This window comes from Balearica regulorum, chromosome W, assembly GCF_011004875.1.
Source record: "Balearica regulorum gibbericeps isolate bBalReg1 chromosome W, bBalReg1.pri, whole genome shotgun sequence".
Taxonomy (NCBI): domain Eukaryota; kingdom Metazoa; phylum Chordata; class Aves; order Gruiformes; family Gruidae; genus Balearica; species Balearica regulorum.
The window spans coordinates 12,832,735-12,858,507 of record NC_046219.1 but is presented as its reverse complement, the minus strand read 5'-3'; the positions used below and the strand labels follow the sequence as shown (position 1 = coordinate 12,858,507).

The 25,773-nt window shown below is 42.7% G+C and overlaps 1 protein-coding gene and 1 long non-coding RNA gene across 10 annotated transcripts in view; one reads left to right on the top strand and one right to left on the bottom strand.

The window, feature by feature from the left end:
• The window catches only part of LOC142599245 (uncharacterized), an 830,374-nt gene that overhangs the window by 133,571 nt on the left and 671,030 nt on the right, over positions 1-25,773 (bottom strand). The gene's annotated exons all lie outside the window — the stretch shown is intronic.
• Positions 15,196-25,773, top strand: part of LOC142599142 (zinc finger protein 462-like) — a 149,780-nt gene continuing 139,202 nt past the window's right edge. For 5 of the 9 annotated variants that reach the window (XM_075738835.1, XM_075738833.1, XM_075738832.1 and 2 more), the window contains exon 1: positions 15,197-15,638. The gene's annotated coding sequence lies outside the window, so the exon portion shown is untranslated. Of the gene's footprint in view, positions 15,639-25,773 lie in introns of all 9 variants that reach the window. The other 4 variants (XM_075738831.1, XM_075738836.1, XM_075738834.1 and 1 more) reach the window with 2 other exon arrangements.

The following is a 25,773-nucleotide window of genomic DNA, read 5'->3' as shown; positions in this document are numbered from 1 at the left end:
ATAGCGAAACCTCTTAATGAGGCAACGAAAAATGAGGAAGTGGAACAAATAGCTTGGGGTCCTGAACGAGAAAAAGCCTTTCGTGCATTAAAGGGAGCATTAATGCAAGCTCCAGCTTTGGGGCTTCCAGACTATTCTAAACCCTTTAAACTTTATTGCACAGAAAACAAAGGAACAGCAAATGGAGTTTTAGTTCAAACTTTAGGGCCACATGAAAGACCTATAGCCTATTATTCTTGCACATTAGATTCAGTAGCAAGAGGAACTCCATTTTGCATAAGAGCTGTGGCTACCGCTGCTGAGTTAGTAGAAAAAAGCTGGAACATAGTCTTGGGACATCCCCTAGTAGTCTGTGTGCCACATGAAGCTGAAATATTATTGAAACAATATGCCGAGAAAGCACTTTCTCCACAAAGAGTGCATGAATATGAACTAATACTTCTGCTTGCTGACAATTTAAGATTGGAAAGATGTAATACCTTGAATCCTGCCACCTTAATGCCACTGCCCATGGATGGAGAAAAGGATGAACATGATTGTGAACAGGTGATCAAAATGATGAGCAAACCGCAAGACGACTTACGAGATCAATCTTTGGATAACCCAGATATGAACTTATTTACCGATGGCTATTACCACGGAAACTAAGGTATTGTTAGCAGGACCTTTGCCTCCCACTCTAGGTGCTCAAGGTGCAGAGATCGTTGCCCTCACGAAAGCTGCACAATATGCGATCGGAATATGGGTTAATTTGTATACTGACTCTAAGTATGCGTTTGGAGTTTGTCATGCTACAAGTATGCTGTAGAAAGAAAGGGGATTTCTCACATCAGCAGGTAAAACGATCGCCCATGGACAACAGATTAAAGAACTTTTGGAGGCGATCCAATTACCATCTGAACTAGCAGTGATATATATTAAAGCACACACCAACCAAGAGAATCAGTTGGCAAAATGGAATGAGCTCTCGGACCAGGCTGCAAAAGCGGCAGCCCAACAAGTCATCTTTGTAATGACACTGAACCATCAAGGAGAGCTCGACCGGGAATTGCCAGACACGCAAAAGCTGTATGAGGAACTTCCTGAGGAAGAAAGACAGCTCTGGGAGAAGCTGGGAGCTGAACAGCAGAATGGACAATAGACTCTAGGGGGGAAACCATTACTCCCAAAAAGGTATTTAATACCGATCGCGCGATGGCACCATGAGAAAACCCATGGTGGACCTGAGAATATAGCTTTGAGAGTACAGAGACTGTGGGCAGCACCAGGGATTTATGCTGCTATTAAGAGAGTTTGCGAAGGGTGTCGACTGTGCAAACAGTATGCCTCTTTGAAAATCAAGGCACCAGCAGGAAAGCGACCTCCAGCAACATATCCTTTTCAAAAACTACAAATTGACTACGCGGAGATGCCTAGGGCTATGGGATATGCTTATTTACTTGTGATCATTGATCAGCTTTCGGGCTGGGTGGAGGCTTTCCCAACTCGAAAGAATGACTCAAAAGCGGTGGTTAAAGCTCTGTTAAAAGAGATAATACCTAGATATGGAGTTCCTGAAATAATTGACTCGGACAGGGGAGCACATTTCTCTGCCGCAATTTTAGTGCAAATTTATCATTCATTAAATATCAAGATGCAATTGCACACACCTTATCATCCACAATCGTCAGGACAAGTAGAAAGGATGAACAGGACGATCAAAGACAAATTAGTTAAGACTTGTAAACAAACTGGCTTGAAGTGGCCAGAAGCATTAAATTTAGTACTTTGGGACATTAGAAACACACCGAGGCAACCAGTAGGTGTATCTCCAGCAGAAGTTTTATTTGGGAGAATTTTAGCAGTACCTGGAAGTTATATTCCAGCAAAAACAAGCCTTTTGGATGGAGATGAACAGGTAACTCAATATTTATTGTATTTGCAAAATTCTTTTATGCAATTATGAAATCATGCTTATTGGTATCAAGGGATAACACCTGAAATTCAGGTACATAATATTCAACCAGGGGATAAAGTATATATAAAGAGTTTTAAACGGAAAAATAGATTTGAGCCCAAATGGGAAGGACCTTACATGGTGTTATTAACCTCCTTTTATGCTGTAAAGGTACAAGGAAAAGAGACGTGGATCCATCACTCACATGTGCTTAAAGATTCCGCGACAGAATGAAAATCAACGCACTGCTGCATTTGCTGATTTGTTTTCTCTTGAGTAAGACTGATACCTTGTGGACAAAGTTCATCCTGCGATACCGAGATGTACTTACAAAAGGAACCATAATACAATATAGTAATACTAGTCTCTGGGAGCAAACCTTTTGTAAAGTTTGGGGAACTAAGAATGCAAAAGGGGAAAATATTGTAGTAAGTAGAAATACTGAGATTGTATGGAATCCTTTTTTTAATCCTAATGTTTTTCTAGAATTTTGTGTTGGATTTGTGATGGGAGATCCTGAGAATGGAACGGAATCATCAAGAAGTTATACATGGAAAATGTATCCATATCACACATATATATATGAGCCGCAAACAGGAACAGGAACCTGGTGTGTCAACCATCACTTATGGGTAATGACAGAGGGTAAACACAATGATTGGTGTTGTATCAATTTGAATCTCACAAGTCCATTCTTTTTTGTAATGTATTACATTGTCAGGGATGGGTTTAGGAATTTTCCAGTAGCACATGATTATGAATTTCCATGGGGTTTTCAAGCTGGCATTTCTAATACTGACAAAATAATGACCAAATCTAGATTAAGTAAATGAAGTTTAGTTGGAAATGAGGAGGAAACTTTTTGGTTAAATAACACTCATGTTTCTTTCATGAAGTCCTTTGCGAAGAATTTGAATTATACTGAATGTTGGCTTTGTGCATCTTTACCAAAATCTGTAGGTCGAGGGTTTGATTTAATTGGTATTCCAATTCCGAAGGATTCAGTTTGGGAAAAGTTTTGGAGAAATACCTCTATAACGACTAAATATGAGGAGCAAATATTAACCATCAGAATTCCTCCTTTAGACGAATATCATAACATCCTCTGTGTAGAGAGATGTTACCCCCCCAGAGAACTGGACTCGGCAGTTTTGTCTTAACCACACTTTTGTGGGAAATTGGACTAAATGCAACACAACTAATCATATTAAATCTCGCTTGAGCTGGGCCTGGAGGGGACCAAAGGCACTGGGAGTATTTTGGTTATGTGGTGACAAAGCTTATAAAGTACTCCCACCACGCTGGGGAGGAATTTGCACTCTAGGACTGGTAACTGTGGATTTACACATTCTCCCTAAAACTATAAATGTTCCAATCTGGCATCGCACCTTTTTAACTCGTGTTAAAAGGACCAATAACCCACTAATAGAAAAACCCTCAGGATTTCACTCTTTTCTCCGATGGTTCATACCATCTTTAGGGGTGAGTGAACTGGAAAAAGCGATTTTAAACATATCGGGGGAAATTGAAAACTTGGCAAATTATACCGCTCATGGGTTAACAACCTTGCAAATTGAAATTGCAGAACTCTCAAAAATTACCCTACAAAATCGTATGGCCTTAGATATGATGTTAGCATCACAAGGCGGAGTTTGTACAATGCTAAATGTGAGTTGTTGCATGTATGTAGATCATTCAGGGGAATTACTGACTGACGTACATAAAATCTGGGAGATTAGTTCTCAAATGCGACAAGTACAAAAAGACGATACATCTTGGGGTTTTACTGATACTGTGTCGTGGTTGACTTCCTGGGCTCCTGATTTATCTGTGTGGCTCAAAAAGGCGCTTGCTGTAGCAGCCTTAGTGATCATAGGGATTGTATGTATAATAGTGATTTTTCAATGTTGCATAACCTGTTTTTCTAGTATAGTAGCAAAATTACAAGGAGCTTGGAGATATAAATAATTGCAGGGATGCAATGAAAACAAAAGGAGGAAATTGTAAAAATATAGAAGCTTAGCTATAAGAAAACTTATATTAACTAGAAAGCTGCTTAAGGCCTAGAACTGTTTTAAAGCCTATAATCGTGGGAAAGGGGTTTGTAATCAAGGTAATAGGTAATGAAGCTAACTGACCATGGCAATGTACAATGCTGCTACGTTCCTTGTACAGTCCCTACCCAACCGGACAATAGGCCCGGGAATATTAATCTTATGAAGTAAGTTGTAATGGACAAGTGTATCCACAGCAAGGATACTGCGCGTGCCTGCAAGAAGAGGGTCATCCAGTGAACACGGGTGCGAGACCACTGACGACCACCAGGGACCCCTGAGGACCACCAACTCAAATCACTGAGCATGCGTGATGGGGAGGAGAATATGGAAATGGATTCCAAGAAATGATTATCATAGGACTGCCTTTTCTCAGAAAAATAATGAATATGTATATTTTGATTCTATATAACCTGTATGTTGGTGATCACCTGGCATGCACGTTTGGTGGAGCTATTTCCCCCATGCATCCAGCGCTGCAATAAAGCAAACCTAGGGTAACTCACGTCTGGTAGAATTTTTCTTTAACATATTGTAAGGCCTCTCTATCACATAACCCAGAAGAAGACTGATTTCAAATGGGGCCCTGAGCAACAACAAGCTTTTGAACAAAGTAAACAAGAAACTGTCCTTGCAGTAGACCTTGGGCCAGTGTGGGCAGAGGACCAGATCTAAGAAATGTGCTCTACACTGCAGCTGGGGAGAATGGCCCTACCTGGAGTCTCCGGCAGGAAGCACCAGGGGAGGCTCGAGGCCGACCCCTGGGGTTTTGGAGTCAGGGATACAGAGGATCCGAGGCCCGCTACACTCCAACTGAAAAGGAGATATTGGCAGCATATGAAGGGTTTGAGCTGCTTTGGAAGTGATTGGTACTGAAGCACAGCTCCTCCTGGCACCCCAACTACCAGTGCTGGGCTGGATGTTGAAAGAGAGGATCCCCCTCTACACATCATGCAACCGATGCTACGTGGAGTAAGTGGGTCACACTGATCACACAGTGGGCTCAAATAGGAAGCGCCAATCATCCAGGAATTCTGAAAGTGGTCACAGACTGGCCAGAAAGCAAAGATTTCAGAATGTCACCAGAGGAGGTGGTGACATGTTGCTGAAGAAGCCCCACTGTATAATAAACTACCAGAAAATGAGAAGCCATGTGCCCTGTTCACTGATGGGTCCTGTCGCATCATGGGAAAGCATCGGAGGTGGAAGGCTGCAGTATGGAGTCCTACATGACGAGTCGCAGAAGCTGCTGAAGGAGAAGGTGAATCGAGCCAGTTTGCAGAGGTGAAAGCCATCCAGCTGGCTTTGGATATTGCTGAAAGAGGAAAGTTGCCAACGCTGTACCTCTATACTGACTCATGGATGGTGGCCAATGCCCTGTGGGGGTGGTTACAGCAAGGAAAGCAGAGCAACTGGCAGCACAGAGGTAAACCAATCTGAGCTACTGAATTATGACAAGATGTTGCTGCCCGGCTAGAGAAGCTAGTTGTAAAGGTACGTCACGTAGATGCCCACGTACCCAAGAGTCAGGCCACTGAGGAACATCAGAACAACCAGCAGGTGGATCAGGCTGCCAAGACTGAAGTGGCTCAGGTGGATCTGGACTGGCAGCCTAAGGGTGAATTATTTATAGCTCATTGGGTCCATGACACCTCAGGCCATCAAGGAAGGGATGCAACATATATATGGTCTCATGATCAAGAGGTGGACTTGATCATGGATGCCATCTCACAGATCATCCATGGATGTGAAACATGCGCTGCAATCAAGCAAGCCAAGCGGTTAAAGCCTCTGTGGTATGGAGGGTGATGACTGAACTATAAATATGGGGAGGCCTGGCAGATTGACTATATCACACTCCCACAAACCCGCCAAGGCAAGCGTTATGTACTTACAATGGTGGGAGCCATCACCGGATGGCTGGAAACATATCCTGTGCCCCATGCCACTGCCCGGAACACTATCCTGGGCCTTGAGAAGCAAGTTGTGTGGTGACATGGCACCCCAGAGAGAATTGAGTCAGACAATGGGACTCATTTCCAGAAACCTCATAGACACCTGGGCCAAAGAGCATGGCATTGAGTGGGTGTATCACATCCCCTACCATGCACCAGCCTCTGGGAAAATTGAAAGGTACAATGGACTGCTAAAAACTACCCTGAGAGCAATGGGTGGTGGGACCCTCAAACACTGGGACACACATTTAGCAAAGACGACCTCATTAGCTAACTCTAGGGAGTCTACCAATCGAGCTGGCCCTGCCTAATCAAAACTTCCACGCCCTGTAGAAGGAGATAAAGTCCCCATAGTGCGCATGAAGATTATGTTGGGGAAGACAGTCTGGGTTAGCCCTGCTTCAGCTAAAAAATACCATCTGTGAGATTGTTTTTGCTCAGGGACCAGGGTGCACTTGGTGGGTCATGAGAAAGGATGGGGAAGTCCAATGTGTACCTCAAGGGGATCTGATTTTAGATGAGAATAGCCAATAAATTAAATTGTATGTTGTTAATTGCTAAATAACCCTGTCATTGTATGTTATCATTGCTATATGCTGTATCAACGGTATTACGGTAAGAATTACCTAAATGAATGAAGGATGAATGCCCCGCTGATGGAACTAGAACTGGCCTTAGCAACTGGTGCCCAGCTTCTTCCTCAAAAATCAACATCTTCAACCCACAGACTGCAAGCATGGATCACGCCAGATATGCCAGCCGCGACTTCGGGATATAGCATGCAACAATCCAACAGCATATGTCATCACTCCTGCCCTGAGAGACTGTTATTGACATCTGGCATGGAAGTTAAAGGTTAATCATGATTCTGTAGCTAAGAAGTTACAGATAGTTCTTCATAGTTCCATAGTTAAGGATGTCACAGATATAGTTTTGTAAATAGTTGCTAGGTACTACTAAGGATGGCTATTGTACAGTCCTACCATTATGTTAGTTAATATTTACCCAAACAATGTATCAATTAAGAGGTAGAAGCATAACCAATAAATCGTTAGTCTGATCAACAGACCCTGAAGAACCATTTGGGAGTGCCAGAAGTATTGAGAAACTAGGGGAAAGGTAATTTGGGCCAGGGTCTCCGCGACCACTGACCCATGAGCCCCCTACCCAAATTATACCACCTACTCAAAAGATAAAGGCGGAGACAAGAACTGAGCATGTGTTCTAGTTTGCATACTGAGCAAAGAAATCTGAACCAATCATTGTAACTGGGAGTGTACTAATTTGTAACATTTGTGTATAAATATGACAAGAGAACCGGCCTTAGGTGTGCTTGATTTGTGGAAATCCACCAAGCACCCAGGCCTGAATAAAAAGCAATATCTCTCCTGTGTGTGTGAGAATTGGCTTATTGCGCACCGGGCAACGAATCCGCTTTTCGGACAACAGTTTTTGGCGACCCAGATGGGACCCCCATGACGGGACTGCCGTGATGCTTTGCCCGGATCGACTTGCTGGCTGCCGGTGGGGAGGTGCTGCTCTCCGGACTCCAGCGCGCACCGACCCTTTGTTTGGGGACTCCGTGTGTATTCTCCCCAGCCGGAGCGGGTAAGCAATACAACGGTGCAACGCTTGCTATAAGAGATATTGCTCGATGGGTTATTATTTGCATGCATAAGGGAAATGGTCATACGCTTGGACAGTGATGACTGGAGTATATGAAATCTTGGTTTAAGGTTATTGTATGCATACATAAGGGGTCACATACATCTGGTTTAAAACGTACTGGTTGTTGTAAGGGAAATATAGTCATTTGCGTTTGGACAGTGATGACTGGAGTATATGGCATTGTGGTTTAGAACGGTCTTTTTGGGAAGGAAAAATATGGGCGCCCAACAGTCTGTAATAACTCCTTGTTCCCCACTAGGTTGTATTTTAAAACATTGGGGCAAGTTTGGAGGGGATCCCCTAACAAAAAAGAAACTTACAGAATATTGTACTCAGTGGTAGCCAAAGTATAAATTGGACGATGAGGAAAAATGGCCAGAAAAAGGAGCCTTAAATTATAATACAATTTTGCAATCGATATTATTTTGTAGAAGGTTGGATAAACACTTTTGCAATTGATGTTACTTTGTAGGAGGTTGGAGAAATGGGATGAAGTATTGTATGTTGATTTATTTTTCTCATTGTTTTTGTGTTTCATGATAATTTCTCAATGTAATTTGTTGGTTTCTGATTCAAATGTAATGATGATGCTGAAAGATATGAAGAAGGCACCGAGGTGTTGTTCTGCTTACAGTATTGGAAAAAGGTGCCTGAAGCTGGGAGAGGAGGAGGAAGATATTCAGATGTTAGTAGCTCCAGGTAAAGAAAGTGTTAATAATGGAGAGGGAGGCAGTGAAAGAGGTAGTGAAGCTTTTAGCCCAATAGCAGGGAGAACTCGGGCCCAACGACATCCTGTAATTCAGGCCCCCCCCTTCGCCAGGCAGTAGGTCCGGATGGTTTACCAGTATATGTAAAAGTACCATTCACAACGTCGGATTTGATGAATTGGAAGGAATCTTCAGGGTCATATCGAGATAACCCTGATAATATGTGATAATATGTCTTTTAAAATGATTGTTGATTGTTGAATAACTTATTTACACCGGAAGAAAAAAGAATGGTTATAGAAAAGGCGAGGGAAGAAAATGAAAGGCAGAATGCTAGGGATGGCCCTGATCAGCTTATGCCAACTCAGGGGCCAGACTGGAACTCGAATTCAGGTACAGGGAGATTAATGATTAAACAATACCAACAGCTAATTTTGTCAATGAGGACTCAGATTGACAGGGACTGGGGGTTAAGAAAGTGGAATGCCCGGCCAAACCCCTGGTTGATGTTAAGCTGGGGAACGATATAGTTAAATTTTTAGTTGACACGGCGACAACCTATTCTGTATTAAATAGCTGTAAGGGACCTATGAGTAAATATTCCATGGCTGTAGTTGGTGCAACAGGAAAACGAGAGGTTAGACCTTTCTTTTAACCGATTAAATGCAAAATTGGTAATAAAATGTCGGTACATGAATTTTTATATATATGCCAAAATGTCCTATGCTTCTAATGGGAAGGGATTTGTTAAACAAACTAGGGGCGCAAATAACCTTTGATAGAAACAAAATAAAATTTCATATTCCACAAAATAACACTTGGGAAGCACAAACATATGTATTACAGGAATTACTGAAGACAAAGGAAAATGGAGAAAAAGAAGTACCAGTCCACTCTCTTTCTGAGATAGAGGATGCTGTAACCCCTTTTGTATGGGCAACCGAGCAACCTGGAAAAGCTAAATCGGCTGAACCGGTAAAAATAATAGAATTGAAGCCAGGAGCTAAACCGGTAAGACAAAACCAGTATCCTATGAAATTGGAAGCCCGTGTTGGACTGGAACCTATTATAAACAATTTCCTCAAATATGGACTATTACAGGAGTGCCAGTCGGAATATAATACCCCAATTCTACCTGTTAAGAAGCCACATTCACAGGAATACAGATCGGTACAAGATTCGAGAGCTATCAATCAAATAGTAGTGGATGTCCATCCGGTAGTGCCTAACCCCTATACTTTTGTTAACTACTCCAATGTTTATTTTACAGTATTAGACTTGAAGGATGCTTTCTTCTACATTCCCTTAGAAGAACAAAGCCAGAAGTTGTTTGCCTTTGAATGGGAAAGTCCCACGACAGGATGGAAAATGCTGCTATGCTGGACAGTGCTTCCCCAAGGATTCAAGAACAGCCCCACGATTTTTGGTAATGTACTTGCGAAGGAACTGGAACAGTGGCAAGGTAAGGAAGCTAATGTTACCTTGTTACAGTATGTAGATGATATACTGCTGGGGACGGACACAGCTGAAGAATGTAAAAAGCAACCATAAGTCTATTGAACTTTTGGAGGCTATCAGGATATAGAGTGTCATGGAAAAAGGCACAAGTCGTTCAGGACTTTGGGACAGAAAATCACTGTTTATGTGCTGCATGCTGTTGTAGCAGTGTTAGAACAGAAAGGACATCATTGGCTATCCCCGAGCAGGATGGTACAATACCAAGCAATACTGCTTGAACAGGAAGACATCATAATGAAGGTGTCTAGTGCCTTAAATCCACCCTCTCCGTTACCTCTACATGAAGGAGAAGAAGGTCGAGTTAACTGCATTAACCCGAGCCTTAGAGATGTCAGAAGGAAAGCAAGCCAATATTTATACCGATCCGAAATATGCCTTTGGAATAATACATGCACATGGCGCAATCTGGAAGGAGAGAGGATTATTATCATCACAAGGAAACCCTATAAAATACAGCGAGGAAATTTTGAGATTGCTCGAAGCAGTCAACAGACCGAAGGAAGTGGTAGTGTGTGTTGGTTTTGCGTGGCAAGGTTTTGGTAGCGGGGGGGGCTACAGGGGTGGCTTCTGTGAGAAGCTGCCAGAAGCTTCCCCTGTGTCTGACAGAGCCAATGCCAGCCGGCTCCAAGACGGACCCGCCGCTGGCCAAGGCCAAGCCAATCAGCGCCTCTGTGATAACATATTTAAGAAAGAGAAAAACAGTTAGAGAGAGCTTTTGCAGCCAGAGAGAGGAGTGAGAAGATGTAAGAACATCTGCAGACACCAAGGTCAGTGCAGAAGGAGGGGGAGGAGGTGCTCCAGGCACCGGAGCAAGATTCCCCTGCAGCCCATGGTGAAGACCATGGTGAAGCAGGCTGTCCCCCTGCAGCCCATGGAGGGAGGATGAGGGGGTGTAGAGATTCCACCTGCAGCCCGTGGAGGACCCCACACCAGAGCAGGTGGAGGCACCTGAAGGAGGCTGTGACCCCGTGGGAAGCCCGCGCTGGAGCAAGCTCCTGGCAGGACCTGTGGATCCGTGGAGAGAGGAGCCCACGCCAGAGCAGGTTTGCTGTGCCAGGACTTGTGACCCCGTGGGGGACCCACGCTGGAGCAGTCTGCTCCTGAAGGTCTGCACCCCGTGGAGGAGACTCACGTTGGAGAAGGTCGTGAAGGACTGTCTCCCGTGAGAGGGACCCCACGCTGGAGCAGGGGAACGATGAGTCCTCCCCCTGAGGATGAAGAAGCGGCAGAAACACCGCGTGAGGAACTGACCGTAACCCCCACTCCCCGTCCCCCTGTGCCGCTGAAGGGGGGCGGAGGTTGAAGCCAGGAGTGAAGTTGAGCCCTGGAAGATGGGAGGGGTGGGGGGAGGTGTTTTTAAGATTTGGTTTTATTTCTCATTCCTCTACTCTGTTTTGCTTAGTAATAAATAAGATGAATTCCCTCTCTAAGTTCGGTCTGTTTTGCTCGTGATGATAATTAGAGAATGATCTCTCCCTGTCCTTATCTCGACCCGTAAGTTTTTTTTTCGTTGTACCTTTTCTCCCCTGTCTAATGAAAGAGGGGAGTGATAGAGCGGCTCTGGTGGGCACCACATAGTGATACGTTGCCGAGCGCATCAATCCGGACAGACGGATATAATCAAAGGAAATCGAAAGGCTGATGAGACTGCGAAAAGAACTGCTCTAGTTACAAACATAGCAGCATGAATCCCTGAAAAGAACTTTTAATGTTAATGTTCCTGAATATACAGGGAAAGAAGATAACCTGGCTGAATTTCTAAAGTGTATAAAGACCCCCGAAGGATGGTGGAAAACTCCAGATGGACAATGTATAGTTACGCCTCAAATAATGAGGGAGCTCATGAAACGAACTTATGGTACTACTCATATGGGAGCTGAAGCCTTAGTAGAAATGGCGAGAACATATGCAATAGGCATCAATATGTTGAAGATCACCAAAAGTATTACACAAGGATGTGAGATTTGTTTGAGAAATAATCCTAAAGTTCAGGAAAGACCCTTACCAGGAGAGGTAAAAAGAGGCTCTACGCCTGGGAATCACTGGCAAATTGATTTTTCAGAATTACCAAAATGCAAGGGGTATAAATATTTATTAGTTGTCATGCTGCTGCCGCAAAATCCATGGTGTAGCCCTACCCCTGCTGGTCTAAGGCCAGACAAGAAATATCTAAATAATGTACTTTTGTCTGATAAGTAGATTGTGGTTGTTAAAAGCTGAAGTTTAACTGATATATTACTAGTTCAGTCAGTAAACCATGAAGAACCATTTAGACTTGCCAAAGGTACTGGGAAATTAGGGGAAAAGTAATTCCAGCAGAGGGAGATCGGGACCACGGACTCACGGACCACTTACCCCAATTATACCATCTACTCAAAAGATAAAGGCAGAGAAAAGAACTGATCATGCGTTCTAGTTTGCGTGCTAGGCAGAGAAATCTAAACCAATCATTTAACAGAATAACAATGCATATGTATTAGATGAATATGTTAATGTTGTATGTATAAATAACCGTTGATTTGGAGCTTTGGGGTGTACTGTCTTGGGACGGACACCCGTATCTGCGCAAATATACAATAAAATACCTCTACTCTGTGTGTATATTGGCATATTGCACACCGGGTAAATGAACCCCAAGTTTTGGGACAACACCTCTGCAATAATTTAGGTGAACAGGTTTCCATATAAAATCAGTGCCATGGCTCTTGCACAGTCCTATAGAGTTCTTTTAACTTTTCTTTCCTTTTTTTTCCACTGTGACTGCTCTTTGGTGGAGCATAAGCTAACAGTCTTCAGAACTAGCGTGAGATGGAAGAAAGTCCCCAGAAGGAAGTTATGAATTAATATACCTATGTTGAAAAAATTTCCTCCCGATATCCATGAGGAAGTGCTTGGCTTCTGTGAGAGAAAACTCCTTGCAAAACTTGACCATGTGTTAAAGGAGAACTAATGGGCAGATCATGACTGCATTTGATTCCTTGGAACTAGTGGGAGGAAAGGGAGAGTGTTGAAACATTTCCAGACTACCTCCATGAAGACCTATTTTTCCTAGGCTTGATGCCAGGTTCTCACAAGAGCCTTCATTTTTAAATGGGATTGTTTCCCTGGAGGGTAGCTTGATAGAAGTCGGATGTTTTAGGTTTGTGGTTGTGGGTTTTTGTTTTGTTTTGTTTTGTTTTTAATTTAAAATATAATATTAAAAGACAAAGAAGCAAATTATCTGCCTTGGTGCTGATGGTACATCAAAGATTGCAAAGCCCAGGCGTTCTCTTACTGTAAAGAGGATGATTTATAGAAAATTGCAGGCAGAACACATGCATGTTCTGGCAGCTGTAAAGACAGTCCCTCCTTAAATTCACTAAATCCAACAGTGCTCCTTCTGCCCAGAAATTGTTGTTCTTCCTATTTCTTACAACCCTTTGTTGAAGGGAGAGGGGAAGGATGGAAAGGGAAAGAGGGATAAGAATTTGATTCTGTTTAGTAATCAAATTGTATGGCTCAAAGAAAGATTTAATGGGAGAGACCCTGTTTGTGTGCTTTGTACTTGCTACAATTTGGTCTGTAACTGAGCTCAATGTAGGAAAAATAAGGGTTAAGACTGTGCAAGGTATACACCACCTCAAGTATCCTTGACAGTATGTTCTGAAACTATAGTAACCAGGATAGGATCTCTCAGTGGACCAAGGATTTAGAACAATAGGACACTTCAAGGTATTCTTTCCTTATTGTAAGTGTATATACAATATATCTAACCTTGGAATAGTAACAAGCAATAGCGTATCCTTAGCTAACCTGTATTGATTTTAATACTAAAATGTACACCCCTTTGTGAATAATGAACATGCTAATTAGGAGACCTCCCCAAATGTTTGAAACCTAAAGTAAAATGCATATGTATGGTGAAGGTGGGTGAAAGGCGGTTAAGGAAGTTTAAGAACACCAATCAGCTACATCTTGTTATTATAAAAAGGCACACTTGATGTACTCGGTGTGCCAGCTGGTGTTAGATGCTGGCACCTTACTCTGCAGACTAGAAATAAAAACAATTATCTCAACTCTGTGTGTTGATTGACTTTTTGCACACTGAGTGAAGAACCCAGATTTTGAGACAACAAGCTGGGATAGTTTTAAGAATAAAGCTCTAATGTAGCTGATCTCTTCTGTAGCAAATAAAATCTGGGTTCCTTTAAGAAGATTATCTCAGCTTCACCACTCAGATAAAACTTCCTCAGAGCAGAGGAGGGATCTTCCCCTTCACTGTGACAGAGGCTTTATGGTTTTATTCTCTCTTCCATCCATATAAATTGCAGTGCTTGAGGGTTCAGGAAATCCCAGCAATGTTCCGATACTAGTCATGCCCTTGCACTCAAATTGTTTTTTCCCTCACTCCCATACATTGTTTTAGTGAGTATGCATATAACCCCTAATCTCCTCCTGCATGCTCATGCTCTCCAGTGCTAGATGTAAAACTGGAAAGAATTTGATGGTGCTATAGGAATAAGTGTGTGTATGTATGTGGGAAGATGTGCATAAGAGGTACCTTGGAACAATGATTAGTATTAACACAAGCAACACTAAATAAAAATTTGGAGTAAGGCAACTTTGTCTTTGCTTTTTTACCTCCATCACAATGTCACCATTTCATTATGAACCTTGATTGTTACTTTCCATGGTTTTAAGTGATCAGTCACAAAAGTGCAGAAACTTGGGGTTGGAAGGCCTGTTGTTTTAAATAGAATTACTTATTTTGCATCCAAAACATTTTACAAATCTAGGAAATATTTTTGGTGTTTGATAGTATTATTCTACATGCTTATGAGACAAAAAAAAATAGAGATGACCCTGTCTTTATTTCTGGGAGAAGACTTCAAAATACATGCCAGAAATGGACAATTTGAGTTTCTTTTCTCAATGTCAAATGTAAGTTGGAAGGGGAATTCAAAACTGGCCACATGACAGATCTGGTTTTATATTTTGCAACCTCCAGCACCCATTATGCCTCCACCTGAATTTTATAGAGTAAAAAACCTTGCTTAGGGAAGATTAGCTTCTAGACAGATGTGTCTGAGGGATCACCTCAGAGGCAGATTTGCATGCAGAAACTATTTTTTGCCATGGCTGGAAGAGAACTATGACCTAGCATAGTGCTCCTCCCAAGCAGCTGCCCCAGCACCGCAGGAGCTGCTGAGCGCCCCTGTACAGGAAGCTTTGAGAATGCAACAACTTGGAAGGGGCTCTTCAGACCTTTCCCCCTTCTCCTCCTTCCTGGCCTGTGAGTGACTCAGTGCCCTAAACCTTAACTTTTTGTTACCATCTTCCTCCTTTTAATCTCCTTCATTTTCAACACCTCCCATCTCTACCATCTTCTCTTACATGTGTTCTGCCTCATTGATCTCTTCCTTGTTTTCCTCCTTTCTTCCCTCCTCTCCCATCTCCTTCCTCCTTTTTATTCTTACTCTTTCCTCTTTGTTTTATTTCTTTTTTCTCCTCTTCCCCTGCACGTTGTTGTTAGAAAGGATTCTTGCACCCCCTGGTGCTCTTGCATTTTGTGTGGAGAGGAGATTGTCTTCTTTCTTTCTCTTCCCCCTGGTAGATCATTATTCAGAGACACAGAATGTGAGAGACGGATATCTCAGGTCACCCGCAGCAAACCAGTGAAAGAAGGGGAGGGGGATCAGGGAAAAGATGGCGATCCTCCATTGCCTGCCAAGGAGCACGGGACTCACAAAGCAACTTCCACAGCAATAACAAGAAGAGCTAGGCAGAGAGAAGGAGGTGGCAGTGGCGTCGGGACGCTCCTGTAAGTTCTTGCAAGTAAAACCCATCTCTGGTTTGGCATGAGAGAGATTCTCTCATTCTTGTGTGCGTGTGTGTATGCCGTTTTTTCCACCATGTTTCTGTGAAATCCATTCATTCGGCCAGGGGAGGAAAGCGGAATAAAGGAAAAAAAAAAAGAAAAAGAAAAAGAGCGCGGCGTGTTTTGTTTGAAAGAGAGGTCTCTTGCATGAAGGAGGAGGTGCTGGTAGTGGGAGGAGGAAAGCGGTTAATTAATTTTTGTTGTTACATTGAAGGAGGATATGGAGAGATAAGAAATACGAGCAGAGCTTTTGGGGTGGGGGTGTTTGCGCGCGCTTGTGTGCGCGCGCGCGCGCTATGTCTGGATGGTGCTATGTGTGTGAACTTGGGTCAGAGACGGGAGACCCACAGAGGAAAGAAAAGCTCTGTGCTGTCACGACTCAGGCAATCGGGTGACCTTCTTTCTGTCTTTGTCCCCGTCCCCCCCCTTCTCTTCCCCTCTTGCAAAGCTGGTCCCTCACACAGATATTTATGCTTCCCCCCGCTCTCCTGATATTGGGATGTCAGGGCTTCTGGCTCTGTCTTGTGTTTGTGTGTGGGGCAGTGGTTTCTTTGAAGGACATTATTTGGAGGAAGACGACAGCGTTCAGCTGGAGAGCAGAAGCCATTACACACGCTTTTGCTCCCCTTTCAAAAAAGAGAAGGGAAGAAAGAAAGAAGCCCCCTTGTTCTGTTCCACGATGTCTCTTAAGTCAGACAAGGAAGGAGTTTTCTCCCGTGGCTTTCTCCATCACCCGGAGCAGCTTTCTGTCTCCTTCTCTCTCCCTCTTTTCGTTTCTTTATCTCCCTGTCCTCCATTTGTAAACTGTTTGCTTTGGTTTCAGTTTAGACTCCAGAACACAAAGCTTCTCTCTCATACATGCATGGAATGCAGTCTACGGTCTTTTTATGTCTTTTGGGAGTAAACTCCCCCCCCCCCCCCTTAACATTATGGTTTCTGTCCTACACACGGATCATCCTGGAGTTTCCTATAGGTGTGATCTGTTAAGATTTCCCCCCGCCCGCCGCCGCCGCGGGGCAGAGGGGCTTTGTATTCGTTTTCTAATGTTTGGAAACAGAAAGACCTTCAAGTTTGAGTGCTTTCTACTGCTGCTTTTGTGTGACTCTGTGTGTGTGTTTCATGAAGCTGCTCGCATGTATAAGTGGAAGTGACTAATTTGGCAGAGAGCTCTGATCTGAGTCAGGTAAGCCATGTCATGTTCTCTAGCTCCACTAGAAAATGGAGGAGAGCAAGCAGGCTTCCAGTAGACAAAGATGAGATGGGAAGTGATCCTAACATTATGGATCTATCAATTTTAAAATATTTTTTATTTTTTTTAAGCTTTGCTGGTAGTTCCACACACACACCTCCCCCCCTCGGATTTCTTCAGTTTTTCAATGTACAAGACTGTGATGGGTATTCTTTCTGATTTCATGCTATCAGGAAATGAGAACTGGAGGAAATTGCCTGGATTGCCCTTCACATAGACAAAAAACTTTTATTTTGTTGTTTTTAACTCTTATGCTTTCATGTTGAGGTCACTTTTATATATATTTTTCTTTGGTTAAAGTTAATAGGATTTAAGGGTTTGATCAGTTAGCTAAAGAAATAGTGTGTGTGTGTGTGTGTGTAATACATATAATATTTGGAGGCAAGTGCTTGTAGCCTGAGGCTGCTCAGGTACTTCCAGAGAACATCTTGAAATCTCATTCTTTCTATGTGGTGATGATGGCTTGAGTTTTGGCATTTTATTTTCTGATGCTCAAAAGCATTCTTTTTTTCTGGATGTGCTTTAATATGGAACATTTTCCTTCACTCACTAGATCGCATGTTTATAATATTGGAAAGCTTTCAGGAAACTTTTCAGTAGCATAAAATGCATAATTCCTTGCAGTGTGGGGAGAGGGGAATGGCAACTTTCATGGTGCTCTTTTTTGGTGTCTTACAATATGTTTTTTTGAAAAAAACATAAGGATGTTGCTGGAAGCTTTTATGTCATGGCAGTTGAACAGGAAGGGTTTGGGTTTTTTTTTTGTTTTGTTGTTGTTAATCTACCTTTTCATTTGTAATAGTTTAGGGTGGTCTCGCACACAGCCTTACGTTTTTTCCCACCAACATCAATTTGCACATTGGTTGCATAGTAGATACAGTTCCTCAAAATTTCAAATTAAATGCTTTAGTGTCTGAGCATCTTAAAGTGCAACTCCTGGGGAAAGTATCAGATGGAATACTCAGAAGAGCTCAAGAGGAAATGTGAAATATAGATTATGTATGGCAGAAATGATAAAATGAGAGACCAACGAATGAATACAAGTAACCATGCTTCCATACATGCACTAAGAATAGAAAGATGGTAGTGGTTAGTAATGAACTTCAGAATTCCAGCTGCTGCAAGGTTAAATTAATGCTTGTTTTATTTCATCTAGCAAGAAATTGTTCTGTATATAATGTAACATACTTCAAAAATATATTGCATTATCAGTTATGTATTTCTTAAGTTTTGGTTGCAGATGTGTCACCCAAATTACTGAGATACTATAGTTATCTCCATATTGAATCAAAGAAATTCACTCAATAGCCAATGTGACTATTAAGCAGGTATCCTTTATTGCAGCGCTGGGAGTCGCACCGGGATATTTCCACGAACGTGCGTCTCGACGAGAAACAAATTGTTCGTGATTTATATTACAAAAGAGTTTACATATTCATTAGGTTTCTGATACATTTAATACATATTCATTATTATTCCGGGAACTCCTGAATATATGCTAATGTCCTGATACGCCTGCGCAGTTTCTTTCTCAGGTGGTCGTCAGGGGTCGTCCTCCTCAAATCTTCCTCTTTCTCCTCTTCTTCAGTGTACACAGTTGGGTGACCTCTTCTTCATTATCCCCGTTTTGCAAGCTCAGCAACCTTGTTATCCATCCTGCCCAGATGGTCCCAGGCTTGTTGGCATGTTGGGCCTCCCTTTATCGGGTTGCCTCAAACTTTGTGTCTTTTTCTAGTTCATACCCAAGGACTATTCCCTAATTTACGGCTTCTCTTATCCTGCTTCTGCATTCCAACTATTTTATTAATTGTTTTCTTTTGTACTGGAGCATGAGACAGGCGAAGCCTGAGTTTGTGGGGCCTGACTCAAGTATTGCCAAGTTATATTCTTTTTTTTTTTTTTTTTTAAATTGTTATACGCTAATTAGATTCCCCTATTCATTCCCCCCTTTTCATTAAAGTTGCGAATTCTTTCGCAAGAAGGCCTACAATACATTCTCTTTTGCGATGTTCTCTTAAAGTATTTCCCTGACTCTACTGCGTGTCTTATCTTATTTTGTTTCCAGTTCTCATATTCTCCTGAAGTTCGCCTACTACACCAAAATGCACATTGTATTAATATACAAGTCAGGATTATCATCAGTCCTATAAGCAGGACAAAACCAAATAGCTGCCGGAGCCAGGTCGTATTAGGTAGCCAGGAAGTTAACTTGTGCCAAATTTCTTCAAAACCCCATGAGGTATCGTCTTTAGTTATTTTATGCAATATTTCGCTTTGTCTACGGATTTCATCTAAATCTGTGGAGATTCTACTGCTTTGGTCTATGTACATACAACAGCTTATATTTATGGTTGCACAAACACCACCTTGTGAAGCTAATAATAAATCAAGGGCCATTCGGTTTTGAATCACTTCTTTTGACAGACTAGTTATTTCAATTTGCAAGGCCTGTATTGCATCAATGGTTTTGTTCTCAATGTTTTCTATTACTGCTGAAATGTTCACTATAGTTTTTTTTTCTAGTTCACTTATCCCTAGCCATGGGAGAAACCACCTTACAAAACTATGGAACTTAGTAAACCTATCTGCTATAGCGTTATGAGTTTTCTTTATCCTTTTGAGGGAAGTTGTTATTCTTTCATCCTGTGGGTATAGTTTGTCAACGATAGTAATGTTAGGAACTAAAGCTCCAAGAGTACAAGCTCCTTTCCATCCTAGGGGCAATATCTTCATAGCCAGTGTACCACATAGCCAATACCATCCCGTTCCTAATGGGACCGGGAGTCCAGTATAGTTCAACCTTTGAAAAACAGGATCAATCAATGTCATATTTAAAAATGGACTTGTTATATTTTGAATATTCTCCTACAAAGGTGCCCTTTCCTGAACTTACTAAACAACTATTACTCGAGGTATAATTCGCTATCATCACGTCTACCTTCCATTCCTGGTTCCATTTGGACTGGGAATCTTTTCTAAGGGTGGTGTTTGCCCAATAAACCGGATTTGTCCAGGAGACATTAGATGGAAGCGGAACTCCTATTAAGGATATTCCATGGCCGGAATATTTAGGCATCTGAGTGATGTTTTGGACTAGAGAGAAGTGTAGATTTTGATTCCATCCTTCTACCTGACTGACATGGCTCAGGACTATTATTGTCACGAGTAGTGTCCAATTGATCATAATGTCCTTTTTATTTTTATCTTAAGGGGTGATTGTGGTTCCACAGTCCATGATGCAGGGACCTTCTTGATCCTTGAATAATGAATCCACGCGGGCTGCTCTTTGATCTTGATTGCAGTGAGGGTTGTTAACAGCACTTGAAATGGTCCATTCCACTTCTCTTCCAATGGTTTACCTGTGAAATTCTTAACATAAACCCAGTCTCCGGGTTTAAAAGGATGTATGGGTTGATCTAATCCTCTAACTCGTGTTGCTAGAACAGTTTGTTCGATTATATTTAACTGTCTGTGACTATTACCTTTTCCTATTACACCCATCTGAATCTTGTTTGAGGTATTCGGGTTATTCTTTAAACAAATTTCGCACCTTTGGGTTACTTGTTTCACAGTAGTGTACAAATTTCAACTTACTAGCTTCTGGTTTAATTGTTTATATAAAGCATCTGTACCCCAATGTGTTTTCTTATGTTCATCTAAAACTAATTTCCATAACAAATTAGAGGGTACTATTATTCGTCCATCTGGAACATAAAACCATCCATCTTTTCCTTTGTTACCTTCTAAATCATTGATTAATTTTTTTATCTTCTTTGGAATACTTATCTGGCTCTAAATCAGAATTTGGAATTTGAAGTTTACTGTCTGGAATTAAGGCTGCCATCATTTTACCTTTTTCTGCTGCCTTTCTAGCCTCTGAGTCTGCCAATTTATTGCCAATTTCTTGGTCGGTGTTACCTTTTTGGTGCCCTTTAGAATGCATAATAGCTACTTTTTCTGGAAGATTTACGGCTTCTAATAACTTTAGAATTTCTTTTGCATGTTTAATATATTTTCCTTGAGCAGTGAGAAGTCCCCTTCCAGATAGCACCATGGGCATGTACAGCTCCAAAGGCATACTTTGAGTCTGTCCAGATATTAATCTTCTTCCCTCTTGCCAGCTCTAACGCTCGGGTTAGGGCAATGATTTCAGCCTTTTGTGCTGATGTCCCTGGAGGTAATGATTTTGCTTCAATTACCTTTTGGGTAGTGGTCACAGCATATCCCGCTTGGCGTTCTCCGTGTTTCACAAAGCTGCTTCTGTCTGTATACCAGGAGTCCTCGGCATCGTGGAGCGGCTCCTCTTTTAGATCGGGACGGCTGGAATATACCGCTTCTATCGTTTTTAAACAGTCATGGACCACCGGCTCCGAGATTTCCCCACTAAGAAAAGAAGCTGGGTTCACAATGTTAGTGGTGACTATAGTTATATCATCTTGTTCCACTAGTATTGCTTGGTATTTCAGAAATCTAGAGGGGGAAAGCCAGTGTCCTCCTTTTTGTTCTAACACGGCTGAAACCGTATGAGACACCATTACTGTAATTTTCTGGCCCATTGTAAATTTGCGTGCTTCCTGTACATTCAGGATAACTGCAGCTACTGCTCGTAGACATCCAGGCCACCCTTTGCTTATTTCATCCAATTGCTTAGAAAAGTAAGCTACTGCTCTTTTATAAGGGCCTAGTTGCTGAGCCAGCACCCCTAAGGCTATTCCTTGCCTCTCATGAGAAAATAGCCAGAAGGGTTTAGACAGGTCAGGAAGACCTAAAGCCGGTGCTCTCATCAGTTCTGTTTTCAGTTGTTCAAAGGCTCTTTTTGCTTCTCCTGTCCAGGTCAACTTTAACTGATTATCTTTTAGTAATTGATACAACGGTTTTACTAAGAGTCCATAATTATATATCCATAATCTGCACCATCCTGTCATACCTAAAAAGGTCCTAAGTTCTTTCGCTGTTCCCGGCAATGGTGTGCGGCAAATAGCTTCTTTTCAACCTTTACTGAGTTCTCTTTGTCCTCCTGAGATCTCAAATCCGAGGTAAGTAAGTGACTTGTTGCTGAATCACTTGGGCCTTTTGCTGGGAAACTTTGTACCCACTCAATCCCAGAAAATTTAACAAGCTCACTGTCCATTGGACACAGTCCTCCTTAGTAGTTGTAGCCACTAGTAAATCATCCACATATTGTAATAAAGTCCCTGTCTGAGATGGAGGAGTCCATGTTTCGAGTTCTCGGACCAACTGGTTCCCAAAGATAGTAGGGTTATTCTTAAGTCCTAGAGGTAACACCGTCCAAGTTAATTGTGTTTTCCTGCCTGTTTCAGGATTTTCTGACAGCTTCTGACTCTCTGCTGCCAAGGGCAGACAGAAAAATGCATCCTTCAGGTCCAGTACGGTAAACCAAATTTGGTCCTGTACTAGCCGATAATTCTTCCCATCCGGTTTCTTCACCGGTAAAATTGGGGTATTATACTCTGATTCACATTATATGAGCAACCCGTATTCTATAAAGTTGAATATTAACCTTTTAAATTCCTTTTTGGCCTCTATTTTTAATGGGTATTATTTTGTCTTACCGGATTTGTTCCAGGTTTAAGGATAATTCTTATGGGTTTCGCTCTTCTGGATCTACCCGGGACCTCATTAGCCCGTGTCAAAAATGTCACTGTATTCTTCACCTCCTCGGGAATTCCTTTGTTAGTCTTAGGCTGCTCCTGCAACATAAAAACTCTTGCCTCAATGGCTTTAGATTCAGGGATTAATAATTGAACTTTCCCATCTTTAAAGGTGATCTGCATTTCCAATTTACTCAATAGGTGCCGTCCCAAGAGTGGTATAGGACATTCAGGCATATATAAAAATTGGTGAGTTATCCATTGTTTTCCAAGCTTAAAATTTAAAGGATGGAAAAGGCACGCTGTTCCACTTTCCCTGTGGCACTCACAATGTTTACTGTATCATCGCTCAATTTTCTTTGATAAGTATTTAACAGAATAAGTTGCCCCGGTATTTGCAAGAAAATCTATTTTCCTTTTTCCCAGCTCTACTGTAGCCGGGGGTTCTGCTGGGGAGGTTTCCCCCGGTCCCCTTCAGGACCTAGTTCAGGGGAACTGAGGTTGAAAGGGAGCTGCTTATCGTGCCTCCTCCAGAACCTCTGGACTGATAGGAACAGGACCCCTAAAACGGTCCTTAAATTTCTGACAATCCCATTTTCAATGTCCCAGTTCTTTACAATATGCACACTGATGATCTCCTAAGGTATTACTGGTATTTTGTGCTGGAGGGGTCTCGCCTCTCCCCCTTGGTATTGCCGTCCTCCCCTGAAGTTAGTTTGCTGACGCTTCCTGCAGTGCAGCTCTCAGGTTACCCTCTCTTTCCCTGTCTCTCCCTGCCTGTCTCCGCTCTTTCATTTTCTTGTTGTTCTTTTCTAACTTCCTTCTACAAAACAACATCAATTGTAACATTGTATTATATTCCAAATTCTTATTCTTGGGCTGTTTTTTAAAACTTCTCCGCTCTGATTACTTCCCATTTTACTATCTCGCCAACCACAAACAATCTTTACTATTTCGGTAGCACACTCCTTTTTCTCAAGGGGTTCACACTTTACACTTAGCACACTCTATGTCTGTCCCAGATTGAATTCACAATTTCTGTTTATACCATAAACATTCAAAAATGATTATTGATTCACAATATTTTTGGGGTGTCAAAAGCAATATTCTGATTCCCACATTTATCAACAATTCTACTTCAGGGGCTGCATCATTCAGATTTTTAGTTAGTCTTTTAACACAGCAATAAAGGACATCCAAACTTACATGTCAATGCTACTATTAATCTAAATAATTACCCACAAGGGTATCATTAATCATTCGCTTCGTCCTTCTCTGGCTGTTTCCCTCGCGGGATAACAGAACCGCGGATCCGGACTCCACACTCGCTTCGTACGTGATTGTACGTCTCACACACTCACACAAATTCAAACACCTCAAGTTATACTTGAGAAAGAAAAAAAGAAAATTCTTGAAACTGTAACTGTTAAGCTCCTAAACAACCAATACCTCCAGACAGTTACTTTTCAAGTGCGTGTGTGTGTAACAGTAACTGTTAAGCTCCTAAACAACCAATACCTCCAGACAGTTACAAGTGCGTGTGTGTGTAACAGTAACTGTTAAACTCCTAAACAACCAATACCTCCAGACAGTTACAAGTGCGTGTGTGTGTGTGACAGTAACTGTTAAACTCCTAAACAACCAATACCTCCAGTCAGTTACTGTCCCAATGTATGCGAATAAGACGCTAGCAGTCCCGCATACGCTCAACCCTGCGTTATAACGTAACGACCTACGGGGAGCCACCAAACAACCGGTTCCAAAAACAGAGTAGTAACTGTTAAACTCCTAAACAACCAATACCTCCAGACAGTTACTTAAACAAATAAAAATAAAAGCAAAATATTTTAAAGAATACCTTTCAATAGATGGTCCTTGTCTGCCCCCGCAGTGATCCGATTGAGGAGAGGAGTCTCTCCGGAGAAATCCCCGGGGGTACCCAAGAGAGTCCCAATCTCAATGGGTCCTGCAGCCGGGCAGAGAGGGTCCCATCTGGGTCGCCAATCTGAATCAAAGAAATTCACTCAATAGCCAATGTGACTATGAAGCAGGTATCCTTTATTGCAGCGCTGGGAGTCGCACCGGGATATTTCCACGAACGTGCGTCTCGACGAGAAACAAATTGTTCGTGATTTATATTACAAAAGAGTTTACATATTCATTAGGTTTCTGATACATTTAATACATATTCATTATTATTCCGGGAACTCCTGAATATATGCTAATGTCCTGATACGCCTGCGCAGTTTCTTTCTCAGGTGGTCGTCAGGGGTCGTCCTCCTCAAATCTTCCTCTTTCTCCTCTTCTTCAGTGTACAGAGTTGGGTGACCTCTTCTTCATTATCCCCGTTTTGCAAGTTCAGCAACCTTGTTATCCATCCTGCCCAGATGGTCTGTGTTGGTTTTGTGTGGCAAGGTTTTGGTAGCGGGGGGGCTACAGGGGTGGCTTCTGTGAGAAGCTGCTAGAAGCTTCCCCTGTGTCTGACAGAGCCAATGCCAGCCGGCTCCAAGACGGACCTGCTGCTGGCCAAGGCCAAGCCAATCAGCGCCTCTGTGATAACATATTTAAGAAAGAGAAAAACAGTTAGAGAGCGCTTTTGCAGCCAGAGAGAGAGGAGTGAGAAGATGTAAGAACATCTGCAGACACCAAGGTCAGTGAAGAAGGAGGGGGAGGAGGTGCTCCAGGCGCCGGAGCAAGATTCCCCTGCAGCCCGTGGTGAAGACCATGGTGAAGCAGGCTGTCCCCCTGCAGCCCATGGAGGGAGGATGAGGGGGTGTAGAGATTCCACCTGCAGCCCGTGGAGGACCCCATGCCGGAGCAGGTGGAGACACCTGAAGGAGGCTGTGACCCCGTGGGAAGCCCGCGCTGGAGCAAGCTCCTGGCAGGACCTGTGGATCCGTGGAGAGAGGAGCCCACGCCAGAGCAGGTTTGCTGACAGGACTTGTGACCCCGTGGGGGACCCACGCTGGAGCAGTTTGCTCCTGAAGGTCTGCACCCCGTGGAGGAGACTCACGTTGGAGAAGGTCGTGAAGGACTGTCTCCCATGAGAGGGACCCCACGCTGGAGCGGGGGAACAATGAGTCCTCCCCCTGAGGATGAAGAAGCGGCAGAAACACCGCGTGAGGAACTGACCGTAACCCCCACTCCCCGTCCCCCTGTGCCGCTGGGGGTGGCGGAGGTTGAAGCCAGGAGTGAAGTTGAGCCCGGGAAGATGGGA